This window comes from Pongo pygmaeus, chromosome 5 (genome assembly GCF_028885625.2).
Source record: "Pongo pygmaeus isolate AG05252 chromosome 5, NHGRI_mPonPyg2-v2.0_pri, whole genome shotgun sequence".
In the NCBI taxonomy this organism is placed as follows: Eukaryota; Metazoa; Chordata; class Mammalia; order Primates; family Hominidae; genus Pongo; species Pongo pygmaeus.
The window spans coordinates 43,116,314-43,130,111 of NC_072378.2; the positions used below are offsets into that span (position 1 = coordinate 43,116,314).

Here is a 13,798-nt window from a genome sequence, read left to right on the forward strand (position 1 = left end):
GCCCGCCTCAGCTTCCCAAAGTGCTGGGATTACAAGCATGAGTCACCACGCCCGGCCAAGCCCCTTTTTGTAGTAGTTTGATGCCAGAAAGAAGCATCACCTATTCATCTTTCAGCAAGTCTTGACTATATATGGGATGTAAAGCATTCATTAAAGAGCTGTGCACATCAAAGTTATCAAATGTTAGGCAAATCTTCCTACCTTGGCTGCTGACTTTCTGGCAGGAAGACAGTGAAAGGTGACAGTTGTGCAGGCAGGTCCTGTTGTTGGGAAGCAGGACAGGAGCAGCCTTTTCCTTCTGCCTTTGCCCCTGGCTCTCTCCGCCCCCTCAACACCCTTGACCTTCTGAAACTTTTTTCATCGTTGTACACTTAATGTCTAGCACATAAGCTGGCACGTGTTTATTTATCTAAACATCTGTTTATTAAGCACTAACTGTGCCCAGCGCTGAGCCAGGGAGGCCCTAAGACTGCCAAGGTGAATAAAAACAGACATAGTCCCTGTCCTCCTTAAGAAGGCCTAATTTGGGCAAATAGTCAGAAAAACATGTAAAATGTGTTCTTTGCTTGCTGAGACTGGGTCTCTGTCTCACCCAAGCTGGAGTGCAGTGGCATAATTATAGCTCGCTGCAGCCTCAAACTCCTGGGCTCAAGCAATTCTCCCACTTCAGCCTCCTGAGTAGCCGGGACTACAGATGCATGCCACCGTGCCCAGCTAATTTTTTTTTTTTTTTTTTTTTTTTTTTTTTTAGATTGAGTCTCACTGTTTCCCAGGCTGGAGTGCAGTGGCGCCATGTCGACTCACTGCAACCTCCACCTCCCAGGTTCAAGCAGTTCTCCTGCCCCAGCCTCCTTAGTAGCTGGGATTACAGATACACGCCACCACGTGTGGCTAATTTTTGTATTTTTAGTAGAAACAGAGTTTCGCCATGTTGGCCAGCTAGTCTTCAACTCCTGACCTTAGGTGATCCACCTGCCTCTGCTTCCCAAAGGGCTGGGATTACAGGTGTGAGCCACTGTGCCCTGCCCCCAGCTGACTTTTTTTTTTTTTTTTTTTGGTTGGGGGTACGGAGTTTCACTCTGTCACCCAGGCTAGAGTGCAGTGGTGCGATCTCGGCTCACTGCAACCTCCGCCTCCCAAGTTCAAGTGATTCTCCTGCCTCAGCCTGCCGAGTAGCTGGGACTACAGGCACTTGCCACCAGGCCTGGCTAATTTTTTGTATTTTTAGTAGAGACTGGTTTCACCATGTTGGCCAGGCTGGTCTCGAACTCCTGACCTCAGGTGATCCATCCACCTCAGCCTCCCAAGGTGCTGGGATTACAGGCATGAGCCACCATGCCTGGCCTGATTTTTAAATGTTTTTGTAGAGACAGGGTCTTGCTGTGTTGCCCAGTCTGGTCTTGAACTCTTGGCTTCAAGGGATCCTCCTGCCTCGGCCTCCCAAAGTGCTGGGATTACAGGCATGAGCTACTACACTTGGCCAATCATTGCTATAAAAGAGTTACAAGAAGCCCACTAGTGGTGGGGGTTGCCTTGTTGGGATGGTCATGGAAAGCTTCGGAGGGGGTTGAGCTGAACCGGAAAGCATGCGTAGGAATTAACAAGAGAGAAGACATAAAGCACATAAGGGTCCTGGAAAAGCTGGAGGAAATGGCACTTAAAACACAGGTGCAAGGAGTAGTTATAGATAGGAGGAGGGACATCCTCTCTATTGCGCTGTTGTTTGAACTTCTTTGTTTTTTTTCAGAGGGGGTCTCACTCTGTCACCAAGGCTGGAGTGCGGTGGCACAACCTTGGCTCAGTGCAGCCCCCGCCTCCCGGGTTCAAGTGATTCTCCTTCCTCAGCCCCCTGAGTAGCTGGGATTACAGGTGTGCGCCACCACACCCAGCTAATTTTTGTATTTTTAGTGGAGATGAGGTTTCACCATGTTGGCCAGGCTGGTCTTGAACTCCTGAGCTTAGGTGATCTGCCCGCCTCAGCTTCCCAAAGTGCTGGGATTACAGGCATGAGCCACTATACCTCATGGGAAGGCATGAGCACTTGCCAAAGTGCTGGGATTACAGGCCCTGTTTGAAATTTTTAATGAGAATTTGCTAACATACACAAACTTTTTTTTTTTTTTTTTTGAGACAGAGTCTGGCTTTGTCGCCCAGGCTGGAGTGCAGTGGTGCGATCTCTGCTCACTGCGAGCTCCGCCTCCTGGGTTCATGTCATTCTCCTGCCTCAGCCTCCTGAGTAGCTGGGACTACAGGTGCCTGCCACCACGCCCGGCTAATTTTTTTGTGTTTTTAGTAGAGACGGGGTTTCACTGTGTTAGCCAGGATGGTCTCAATCTCCTGACCTTGTGATCCGCCCGCCTCGGCCTCCCAAAGTGCTGGGATTACAGGCTTGAGCCACCGTGCCCGGCCCAAACTTTTTAATTTTTTTCGAGACGGAGTCTTGCTCTGTTGCCCAGGCTGGAGTGTAGTGGCACAATCTGGGCTCACTGCAAGCTCTGCCTCCCGAGTTCATGCCATTCTTCTGTCTCAGCCTCCTGAGTAGCTGGGACTACAGGTGCCCGCCACCACACCTGGCTAATTTTTTTGTATTTTTAGTAGAGACGGGGTTTCACTGTGTTAGCCAGGATGGTCTGGATCTCCTGACCTTGTGATCTGCCCATCTCGGCCTCCCAAAGTGCTGGGATTACAGGCGTGAGCCACTGTGCCATACACACTTTTTGACGTCAACTCATAGTAACAGATGTGTCATAATTGAAACAGATGTTTTAAAAAACAATAAATACTCTTACTATGTGCAGTGGACCCTATTTTCTATTCTATTTATTGCATTTAAAATGTGCTGATCAAGGCTGGGCATGGCAGTTCATGCCTGTAATGCCAGCACTTTGGAAGGCTGGGGCAAGAGGATTGCTTGAGGCTAAGAGTTTGAGACCAGCCTGGGCAACATAGTGAGACCCTGTCTCTACAAAAAATGTTTTAAAAAATTGTCTGGGCATGGTGGCATGCACCTATAGTTGCAGCTATTCAGGAGGCTGAGGTAGGAAGCTCGCTTGATCCCAGGAGTTGGGGCTGCAGTGAGCCATGATCGTGCCACTGCATTTCAGCCTGGGCAACACAACGAGACCCTGTCTCTAAACAAAAGCTAAAACACAGCTGATCAAGACCTCACTAAGTTAAACTGCAATTTTAAAATGCCGCATCAGCATTTCTTTATAGAAAAGGAAAAGGGGAGTACAGCTGCAGGAAAATGTATGGTAGTTGGTAGATGACTCTGATAGTTTCTGCGTCCTCTATAAAGCAGGCAGTGAGGTCTCATGCTGAGTATGAGGAGAAAAGGGTGGAGGTAGGGGATCTGAAAAGTGTGCAGAAGGTTTGAAAGCCCTAGGGGAATAGGGAGAGTATGTTGTCCAGAGAAAAGGGGCTAGGTATGGTGTGGATGTTGAGCAAATACTTGGACAATGAAGCTGGGAATGAATGAGAGCTTCCCAGGTGGGGCAATCTAAGCAGGAGACCAGCTCAAGAGAAGACAATGGGATTTGGGGCAGGTCAGAGGAGAAAAGCTCATGTGAAGAGCCTACTCCTCCGGAGGTGGGGTATCCCTGGAAGGTGGTGTCTCTGAAGAGTCTGGGCTTGACTCCTGCAGCCCCTCATGCATTTCCTATAAAACTCTTCAGAAGTGAACACCATTCTCCCCAAGACCCTCACTGCCTGTCAGCAGATGACCTTACCTACTCTTCACAGAAAAGTGGCGGCCAGATAGGACCTCCACATGCCTCCCCTCTCACTTCTAACTTATCTGTGAAGACCCACCTCTTTGTCTCTCTCCTTCTCACTCAGGGCAAAGCTCCCACCAGGGTTCTGTGTCCTCTCCCTTCCATTGCCTGGGACCTCGAGCCACCAGTCACCTCTTTCTTTTTTTTTTTTTTTTTTTTTGAGACGGAGTCTTGCTCTGTTGCCCAGGCTGGAGTGCAACGGCTTGATCTCGGCTCACTGCAACCTCCGCCTCCTGGGTTCAAGCGATTCTCCTGCCTCAGCATCCCAAGTAGCTGGGATTACAGGCGCATGCCGCCACGCCTGGCTAATTTTTTTTTTGTATTTTAGTAGAGATGGGGTTTCACCGTGTTGCCCAGGCTGGTCTTGAACTCCTGAGCTCAGGCAATCTACCCGTCTCGGCCTCCCAAAGTGTTAGGATTACAGGCATGAGCCACCGCGCCCGGCCCAGTCACCTCTTTCTTCAGGGTTTTTAATCTCTCTTTTCTTTGGCATCTCCTCTCAGCAAGCAAGTTTCCTCAACTTAAAACAGTTTACCTTTTGTCCTATCATCCACCCAAGTGATGCTCTAACTTTCTTCCCCTAACAATAGACTTTTAAAACAATAGTCTACATTTGCTGTGTCCAGTTTCTCAATCGTCATTCCCTCCTTAGCCACTTATCTGACTTCTGCCCCTGCCATTGTATTTGAAATTGCCCTATTCCCATTCCTTCCTAATTTTCAAATGCATTGCTCTTTGTAGCCCTAAGTATTTGATTACCCCTTCTTCTCACAGCAGGAGTTTATCTCCCTGGTTCTTTCTTGGTTCTTTATTCATCCCTGATAAACTTCTCTGTGTCCATCCCTTAAATATAAGTGAGGCCAGAATTCTATTTCTTTTCTTGTTCCTCTCACCTCCTTTGGCAACTTACCTTCTCCCAGGGTGCCAAGTCCTGTTCATGTGCTGATTGACTCTCAAATCCCCAGCTCCTCCCTCTGCCTCTCTCTTGAGCCCAGACCTGATCTTCCAACTGCTTTCTAGATGTTTCCATGTAACTATCCACTATCCCAAACACCTCATGTTTAGGATGGCCCAAAATGAGGTTCTTATTGCCCCAGAGATCTTTTTTTTCTATACGTAAGTCTCAGTTACCGATTGTTGGGTAACAACTCACCCCAAAACTTACTGCTTACTGGCTTAACACAGCAATAATTTCTCACAATTCTGTGGGTTCAACTGGTACTGGAGCCTCCAAGATGGCTTCACTCACACATCTGGGGCCTTGGTGCTGGCTGTGGGCTGGGGCACCTGGCTTTTTCTCCCCATGTGCATGTGCTTGCGCTGTCTCTTGCTTGGCTCTCGTGTGCGCTCTCTCTCTCTTTCTCTCTCTCTCTCCCCCCTCCCCCACCCTCCCTCTCTCCTTCTCTCTTTGAGCCCTTGTTATTCAGTAGTGGAGTTCAAGCTTCTTTTCACAGTGGCTGGCTTCCAAGGGGCCAAAAGCGGATGCCACCAGGCCTCCTGTGGCTTTGGCTGGAATTGGTACAGTGACACATCTATTGCATTCATATGGTCAGAGTATATCACAAAGCCAGCCCAGATTCAAGGGAAGGAGAAACGGACTGCTTTTTTTGATGGGTGGAGCAAGAGTCACTTAGAGGGATGGAAAGAACTGTTGGCAGCCATCTTTGTACAGATAATCTACCATGCTGTATATAAATAGTTTTTTTTAACTCTTTTTTTTTTTGAGATGGAGTCTCCCTCTGTCACCCAGGCTGGAGTGCAATGGGGCAATCTCAGCTCACTGCAAGCTCCGCCTCCCAGGTTCACCCCATTCTCCTGCCTCAGCCTCCTGAGTAGCTGGGACTATAGGCGCCTGCCACAACACCCCGGCTAATTTTTTGTATTTTTAGTAGAGACGGGGTTTCACCCTGTTAGCCAGGATGCTCTCGATCTCCTGACTTCGTGATCCACCCGCCTCGGCCTCCCAAAGTGCTGGGATTACAAGCTCTGGCCACCATGCCTGGCTAATTTTTGCATTTTTAGTAGAGATGGGGTTTTGCCATGTTGGCCAGACAGGTCTCGAACTCCTGGCCTCAAGTGATCTGCCCGCCTCAGCCTCCCAAAGTGCTGGGATTACAGGCATGAACCACCACGCCCAGCCTGTTAACTCTTATGTGGCATTTGCTATGTGCCAGGAAATGGCTATTTCATGTTTTGCCTCATTGAATCTTCACAACATCCCTGTGATGTACATACTATTATTATTCTCATTTAACAGATGAAGAACTGAAGTGAAGCTGACTTCCCTAGCCTGAGAGCTAGCTAAGTCGTAGAGCTAAGATTTGTACTTGATCTTAGCCAAAAGGCCAAGAAGCAACTAGAGCTAAGATTTGAATGGAGGCAGTCTGGCTCCTGAGTTCAAGCTTCTGACACTGCCTGTGTAATCATGAGACTACATCTGACCATGCTCATGACACTAGATCCATAGTCTTCCAAATGGGGGATCAGAGTCAACCACAGCACCCCCTTCTCTCTCACTGGTCCACCCAGTTGACAAATACTGTTAACGCTCTCTGATCTCTCTCTGTCTCTCTGGTCTGGCTCCCTCTCTTCAGGTTTGGCTCCTTCCTCATCTTCTCCTCCCTGGGCTGTTGTTACAGTTTCCCATCTGGTCTCGTTACCCTTGGGCTTCCCTGAATCCCCCAGTTCTCTATACCGCAGCCAGTTATTGCCCTAAAATGCAAGCCGATTGTGTCACTTAAAACCTCTGCTGGCTCTCTATTGTCTCATACAGTTCAGACTCCTTAGTGTGAATGCTGGGCCTCTTCCATCTGGCCCGTGGTGTACCTCACCAGCCTCATGTCCCACCAGCGCCCTACTCCAGCCACACCAAGGTCTGCTGTCACCCACTGTGTCTGTTCACTTCCATGTATTCGTGCTGCACTTTTTAAGGCACTTTGCCAGATGGTGCAGGTATATTGGTGAACACACAGACGGGGCTCCCTCAGAGCTCAGAAGCTAAGTAAGAGATACAGATAATTACAATGTAGTGTGATTTACACTACAATGGAAATCTTGAGTGCTGAAATTATACAGAGTAACCTATCTCAGACTAGGAGAATCAGGAGTATCTTTTGGGAAATATAAGCTGGGTCCTTATGACGGAGTGGGGTCCAAAAAAAGAAAAAAGAATTGAGTGGCATCTATCCAGGTGAAGGGTGAAAGCAGTCACGTGTTCATTCTTTTTTTTTTTTTTTTTGAGATGGAGTCTTGCTCTGTCGCCCAGGCTGGAGTGCAGTGGTGCGATCTCGGCTCACTGCAAGCTCCGCCTCCCGGGTTCACGCCATTCTCCTGCCTCAGCCTCTGGAGTAGCTGGGACTACAGGCGCCGGCCACCACCCCCCGGCTAATTTTTTTGTATTTTTAGTAGAGATGGGGTTTCACCACGTTAGCCAGGATGGTCTCGATCTTCTGACCTCGTGATCCGCCCGCCTCGGCCTCCCAAAGTGCTGGGATTACAGGCATGAGCCACCGCGCCCGGCCTACGTGTTCATTCTTTCTTTCTGCAGGTATTTATGGAGTACCCACTATGTTCTAGGCACTTTTCTAGGTGTTGGGACTACAGCAGTGAACGAGAGAGCCCAAAAAGTCTCTGCCTTCTGGCCAGGAAACTAGGAGAGTTCCAGTGCTTCCAGCAACAGACAGGTCATGTGCAACAAACCTGGACATGAGACAGAGACATGTCAGGCTAAAGCAATGTTCTCAACCCTGGCTGCACATTGATATCTCATGGAGGCTTTACAGCATCCTAATGCCCCTTGAGTAAATCTGAATCTCTGGGAGTGGGGCCTTGGCATCAGTACTTCTTAAAGCTCCCCAGGTGGTTCTCATGGGCAACCAGGGTTATAAGCCACAGTGTCAGGAACTGAAGCACTTCAAAGCTGGAAGTGGAGATCAGAGATGAGGTTAGAGAGGTGAGCAGGGGCCAGCCCACCAAGGGCTTTGTAAATCCTGTTAGGAAGTTTCAGCTTAATCTTGAAGGCACTGGAGCTGCCAAAGGGCTTAAGCAGGATGATGAGAGCATCACATTTTTCCTTTTTTTCCCCCTTTAACAAAGGATCAGTCTGGATGCTCTGTGTGAAGTGGATTTACATGGACAAAAATAAACAGATGTTAGTTTGGAGGCCATTGCAGGAACCAGAGAGAAATGGCATTGGGCTGCGGTGATGGGAGTAAGGATAGAGGAAAGAAGGGAGAGTGTCTGAGAGATTTGGAAGGAGACTAGACAGGACTCAGTGATTAACTGGAAGCAAGAGTTGTAGAAGGTTCCAGTTTGTGGAACTGGGTCTGTGGTGATCTTGGTGCCTGACAGAGTGAACCTGGAGGAGAAGGTTTGGAGAGAGCTGGTAGGTCCCTTTACACATGCTGCTTGCTCCTGGGTTCCTCTGTGATCCTATGCCTCATCTTCTCTGCATAACAAGGCACTTGCCTCCTACAAGATCTGTTTTATAAATTCCTCCTCTTCTGGGAAGCCTATCTGGGTTTTGCCCTCTGTTGGTTCTGGTTAGATGATTATCAGTGTGTGAAGTCAGTATCTGTTTACAGGTATCTCTTCTGCAGCTTGAGCTTCTCCAAGCAAGGATGTGTTTTATTCCACGCTGTGTACCTCACACAGCACCTGAGACACAGGAGGTACACAGTAAGTGCTTGATAAAGAGATGATTTATGGCCAGGTGTGGTGCCTTAACCCTGTAATCCCAGCACTTTGGGAGGCCGGGGCGGATGGATCACCTGAGGTCAGGAGTTCGAGACCAGCCTGACTAACATGGTGAAAGCCCGTCTGTACTAAAAATGCAAAAATTAGCCAGGCGTGATGGTGTACACCTGTAATCCCAGCTACTCAGGAGGCTGAGGCAAGAGAATTGCTTGAACCTGGGAGGCAGAGGTTGCGGTGAGCTGAGATTGCGCCGTTGCACTCCAGCCTGGGCAACAAGAGCAGAACTCCATCTCAAAAAAAAAGAAAAATTGGGAGGCCGAGGCGGGCAGATCACCTGAGGTCAGGAGTTCGAGACCAGCCTGACCAACATGGAGAAACTCCATCTCTACTACTAAAAAAAAAAAAAAAAAAAAAGAAGTGGGTCAGGGGACTTGTTCTCATTTCTAGAGTAAGGGACAGAAGGAGTCCAGGGGCAGGGGATATTTGCTGAGCTGATCAGGAAAGAGTCCTAGTTAAAGAGGTAGGTGCCTTAGCTGTTGACTCTAAGATAGAGTAATAGATTGTCAGCTGTATAAATCGCCTTTTGAATGTGGTTTCAACATTATTATTATTATTACTATTATTATTATTATTATTAGAGGCAAGGTCTTGCTATGTTGCCCAGGCTGGTCTCGAACTCCTGGGCTCAAGCAATATGCTCATCTCAGCCTCCCAAAGAGCTGGGATTACAGTCATGAGCCACTGTGTCTGACTGGTTTTAAATTACTTTCTTGTCAAAAGGTACATAAGACCAGGCTTGGGGCTCCCATCTATAATCCCAGTAATTTGGGAGGTAGAGGCAGGTGGATCACTTGACGCCAGGAGTTGGAGACCAGCCTGGCCAACATGGCGAAACCTGATATTTACTAAAAGTACTAAAATTAGCTGGGCATGGTGGCTGGCGCCTGTAATCCCAGCTACTTGGGAGGCTGAGGCACGAGAATTGCTTGGGAGGTCAAGGTTACAGTCAGCCGAGATCACGCCACTGCATTTCAGCCTGGGCAATAGAGTGAGACTCTGTCTCAAATAAAAGAAAAGGTACTTAAATCTCTTAAAACTTTTCTGCATCTGTTCTCTCATGTCTCTTCCTATCAGTGAGAGGTAGTGGTGCTAATAAGTGAACAGATCTGAGTTTAAATTCTGATTAGTTGATAGGGCACAGTGGCTCACGCCTGTAATCCCAGCAGTTTGGGAGGCTGAGGCTGGCAGATCACCTGAGGCCAGGAGTTCGAGACCCGCCTGGCCAACATGGCGAAACCTGATATTTACTAAAAGTACTAAAATTAGCTGGGCATGGTGGCTGGCGCCTGTAATCCCAGCTACTTGGGAGGCTGAGGCACGAGAATTGCTTGGGAGGTCAAGGTTACAGTCAGCCGAGATCACGCCACTGCATTTCAGCCTGGGCAATAGAGTGAGACTCTGTCTCAAATAAAAGAAAAGGTACTTAAATCTCTTAAAACTTTTCTGCATCTGTTCTCTCATGTCTCTTCCTATCAGTGAGAGGTAGTGGTGCTAATAAGTGAACAGATCTGAGTTTAAATTCTGATTAGTTGATAGGGCACAGTGGCTCACGCCTGTAATCCCAGCAGTTTGGGAGGCTGAGGCTGGCAGATCACCTGAGGCCAGGAGTTCGAGACCAGCCTGGCCAACATGGTGAAACCCCATCTCTACTAAAAATAGAAAAATTAGCTGGGCATGGTGGCACGCACCTGTAATCCCAGCTACTTGGGAGGTGGAGGCTAGAGGATCACTTGAACTTGGGAGGCGGAGGTTGCAGTGAGCTGAGGTTGCACCACTGCACTCCAGCCTGGGCAGCAGAGCTGGAGTGCAATAAATAAATAAATTAATTAATTCTGATTAGTTGCGCGATACTAACTGTGTGACATTGGAAATGATATTTAACCTCTCTGAGCTTGGTTTCTTTCAACTACAAAGTGCAGATAAAGAAATATATACTTCTTTCATCTGTTGCATGAGATTAATTTTAAAAAAGAAAGAAATATTTACTTCTTGGCTGGGCACAGTGGCTCATACTTGTAGTCCCAGAACTTTGGGAGCCTGAGGCAGGAGGATCACTTGAGCCCAGGAGTTCAAGACCAGCCTGGACAACATGGTGAGACCGTGCCATCTCTATAAAAAATACCAAAAAGCGAGACATGGTGGCACAGGCCTGTAGTCCTAGCTACACAGAAGGCTGAGATGGGAGGATGACTTGAGCCCAGGAGGTCGAGGCTTCAGCAAGCCATGATTGCACCACTGCACTCCATCCTGGGTGACCTTGTCTCAAAAAAAAAAGAAAAAAGAAATACATACTTCTTTCAGGATTATTGCGATGTTAAATAAAGTGCTTACGGTATGGAAAAGTACCAAGTATTGGGCCAGGCCTACAGTAGCCCCTCAAAAATGCCAGGTCCTTCTGCCTTCCAGTCACCACGACCTTTTATACTTTTGTTCTTTTGCAGTTCCCAGTCCTTAAGGTCAGTGGTGGAGCCGAATATGCTTTGTACTCTATGACTTTCTTGGAAAGGGCCCTTTATTGATTACCTTATGAATAGGTCTCTGGCCTTTCTGCAATGCTGGGGAGTAGTTGGGCAGAATTTACATGTAAATAATGCCAGGAAAACACAAAACAAAACAAAAAGGCCCCAAAGAATCCTAGAAAGACAGAGCTGGGCAAACCCTGAGGGTTCCTTTAATGCCAGGACAAAATTTAACTGGCTTGTAATGAAAGGAAAAGATAAAGATATATAGTGATTTTTGAATGACAGTTTTAAAAACTTTTTTTAAAGTATTTCTTTTATGAAAGCTTCACTATGTGAAATCTTCACTTTTGGGAGCAACTAATCTAATCTTATCTCACTTTACAGATAAGGCATGTAAAACACCTGTGTGTTATGTAATATTAGTGGTATATGAGGTGTCTTCATAAAGGCTAAGTATTTAACTATAAGTTCCTGGAGGGATGTGGTTGTGTCTCCTATTTTTTATACCCCATAATCGCAGTTTATGGCATCATGCCTGGCATGTGAGGCACCCAATAATTATCTAGCTGGGTGCGGTAGACACACCTATAATCCCAGCACTTTGGGAGCCAAGACGGGAGGATTCCTTGAGCCTAGGAGTTCAAGACCAGCCTGGGCAACAATGATACTTCGTCTCTACTAACAGTAAAATAACTTAAGCTGGGTGTGGTGGTACATGCCTGTAGTCCCAGCTACCCAGGTGGCTAAGGCAGAGGATTGCTTGAGCCTGGGAGGTCGAGGCTGCTGTGAGCCGTGATCATACCCACTGCACTCCAGCTTGGGTAACAGAGTGAGACTCTGTCTCAAAAAAAAAAAAAAAAAAAAAATCTATTGAATGAATAAATGAAATAGCCTGGCACTCTAGAACCTTAGATTGTAATGATATTTATTCTTACTGATAGAGCTAGTAAACTCCTCGAGGGAGCCTCTGCCCTTTATTGCCCAGTAGAACAGAATCTCTGGGTGAATGATTCCAAAGGTCAAACAGATCAAGCATTTTCAAGAAAAGATAATCCAATAACCTGAATCATAGCAGGAACTACGAGGTACTTCACTTATATTATCTCATTTAATCTTCATGGTAATCTTGCCAGGAGAGTAATCATTTGAAGCAAGAACAGGTTTAAGATTTCTTAAAAGACACAGATGTAAGTCTTTAATACAGATTGGGAAGAGGATTACTTTTTCTGTCTCAGGTTCTTCTTCAGGAAAAAGGATAAAGATTTTGAGATCGTTTATAAGCTTTTATATAAATGCTCATTCATTGAGTTCAAATACTTTTAAAATGCCCTGGCAGTTGAAAGTTAAATAAGAAGCAAAAAAATTATTCTTCTGCCTAGAATTTTTAAGGTTATTTTCTTTAGGTAGGATTTTATTGTTTGCTATGATGTTCCGCTTTTCTTGAAATACTACAAACCAGTGTTTTCAGCTGGGTGCGGTGGCTCACACCTGTAATCTCAGCACTTTGGGAGGCTAAGGCAAGTGGATCACTTGAGGTCAGGAGTTCAAGACCAGCCTGGCTGACATGGTGAAACCCCATCTTTACTAAAAATGTAAAAATTAGCTGGGCATGGTGGCATGTGCCTGTAATCCCAGGTACTTGGGAAGCTAAGGCAAGAGAATCACTTCAACCCGGGAGGTGGAGGTTGCAGTGAGCCAGGATCACGCCACTGCACTCCAGCCTGAGCAACAGAGTGAGACTCTGTCTCAAAACAAAACAAAACAAAACAAAAAAAACTCAGTGTTTTCATATTAAATGTCTGCCGAGGCTGGGCACAGTGGCTCACACCTGTAATCCCAGCACTTTGGGAGGCGGAGGCGGGCAGATCACCTGAGGTCAGGAGTTCAAGACCAGCCTGGCCAACATGGTGAAACCCTGTCTCTACTAAAAATACAAAAATTAGCCGGGTGTGGTGGCATGCGCCTGTAGTCCCAGCTACTCGGGAGGCTGAAGCAGGAGAATCACTTGAACCTCACTTGCAGTGAGCCAAGATCACGCCACTGTACTCCAGCCTGGGCGACAGTGCAAGACTTTGTCTCCAAAAAAAAAACCAAAAATGTCTGTCGGGCACAGTGGCCCACACCTGTAATCCCAGCACTTTGGGAGGCGGAGGTGGGTGGGAGGATTGCTTGAGCCTAGGAGGTCAAGACCATTAAAAGTGAAGTCCATTACGCCTAGGCAACATGGTGTAACCTCGTCTCCACAAAAATAAAAAAAGTTAGCCAGGTGTGGTGGCACGTGCCTGTAGTCCCAGCTACTCCAGAGGCTGAGGTTGGAGGATCACCTGAGCCTGGGAAGTTGAGGCTGCAGTGAGCCATGACTGCACCTGGCAGCAGAGTGAGACTCTGTCTTGAAAAAAAGAGTTTTGTGTTGCATATATAGATTTATATTATGTAACTATATTCTATATATATATATACATACACGACTTGAGAGATAGGATGTATTTCTTTTTATAGGTTATGGTTTTTTTTTGTTTTTTTGAGACGGAGTCTTGCTTTGTCACCCAGGCTGGAATGCAGTGGTGCGATCTCAGCTCACTGCAAGCTCTGCCTCCCGGGTTCATGCCATTCTCCTGCCTCAGCCTCCCGAATAGCTGGGACTACAGGCATGTGCCACCATGCCTGGCTAAGTTTTGTATTTTTAGTAGAGACGGGATTTTGCTGTATTAGCCAGGATGGTCTTGATCTCCTGACCTTGTGATCCGCCGGCCTCAGCCTCCCATAGTGCTGGAATTACAGGCATGAGCCACTGCGCCCGGCCTAGGT

At 47.2% G+C, this 13,798-nt stretch overlaps 1 protein-coding gene across 2 annotated transcripts in view; it reads left to right on the plus strand.

The window, feature by feature from the left end:
* BICRAL (BICRA like chromatin remodeling complex associated protein) overlaps positions 1 to 13,798 on the plus strand; it is a 114,992-nt gene that overhangs the window by 3,732 nt on the left and 97,462 nt on the right. The gene's annotated exons all lie outside the window — the stretch shown is intronic.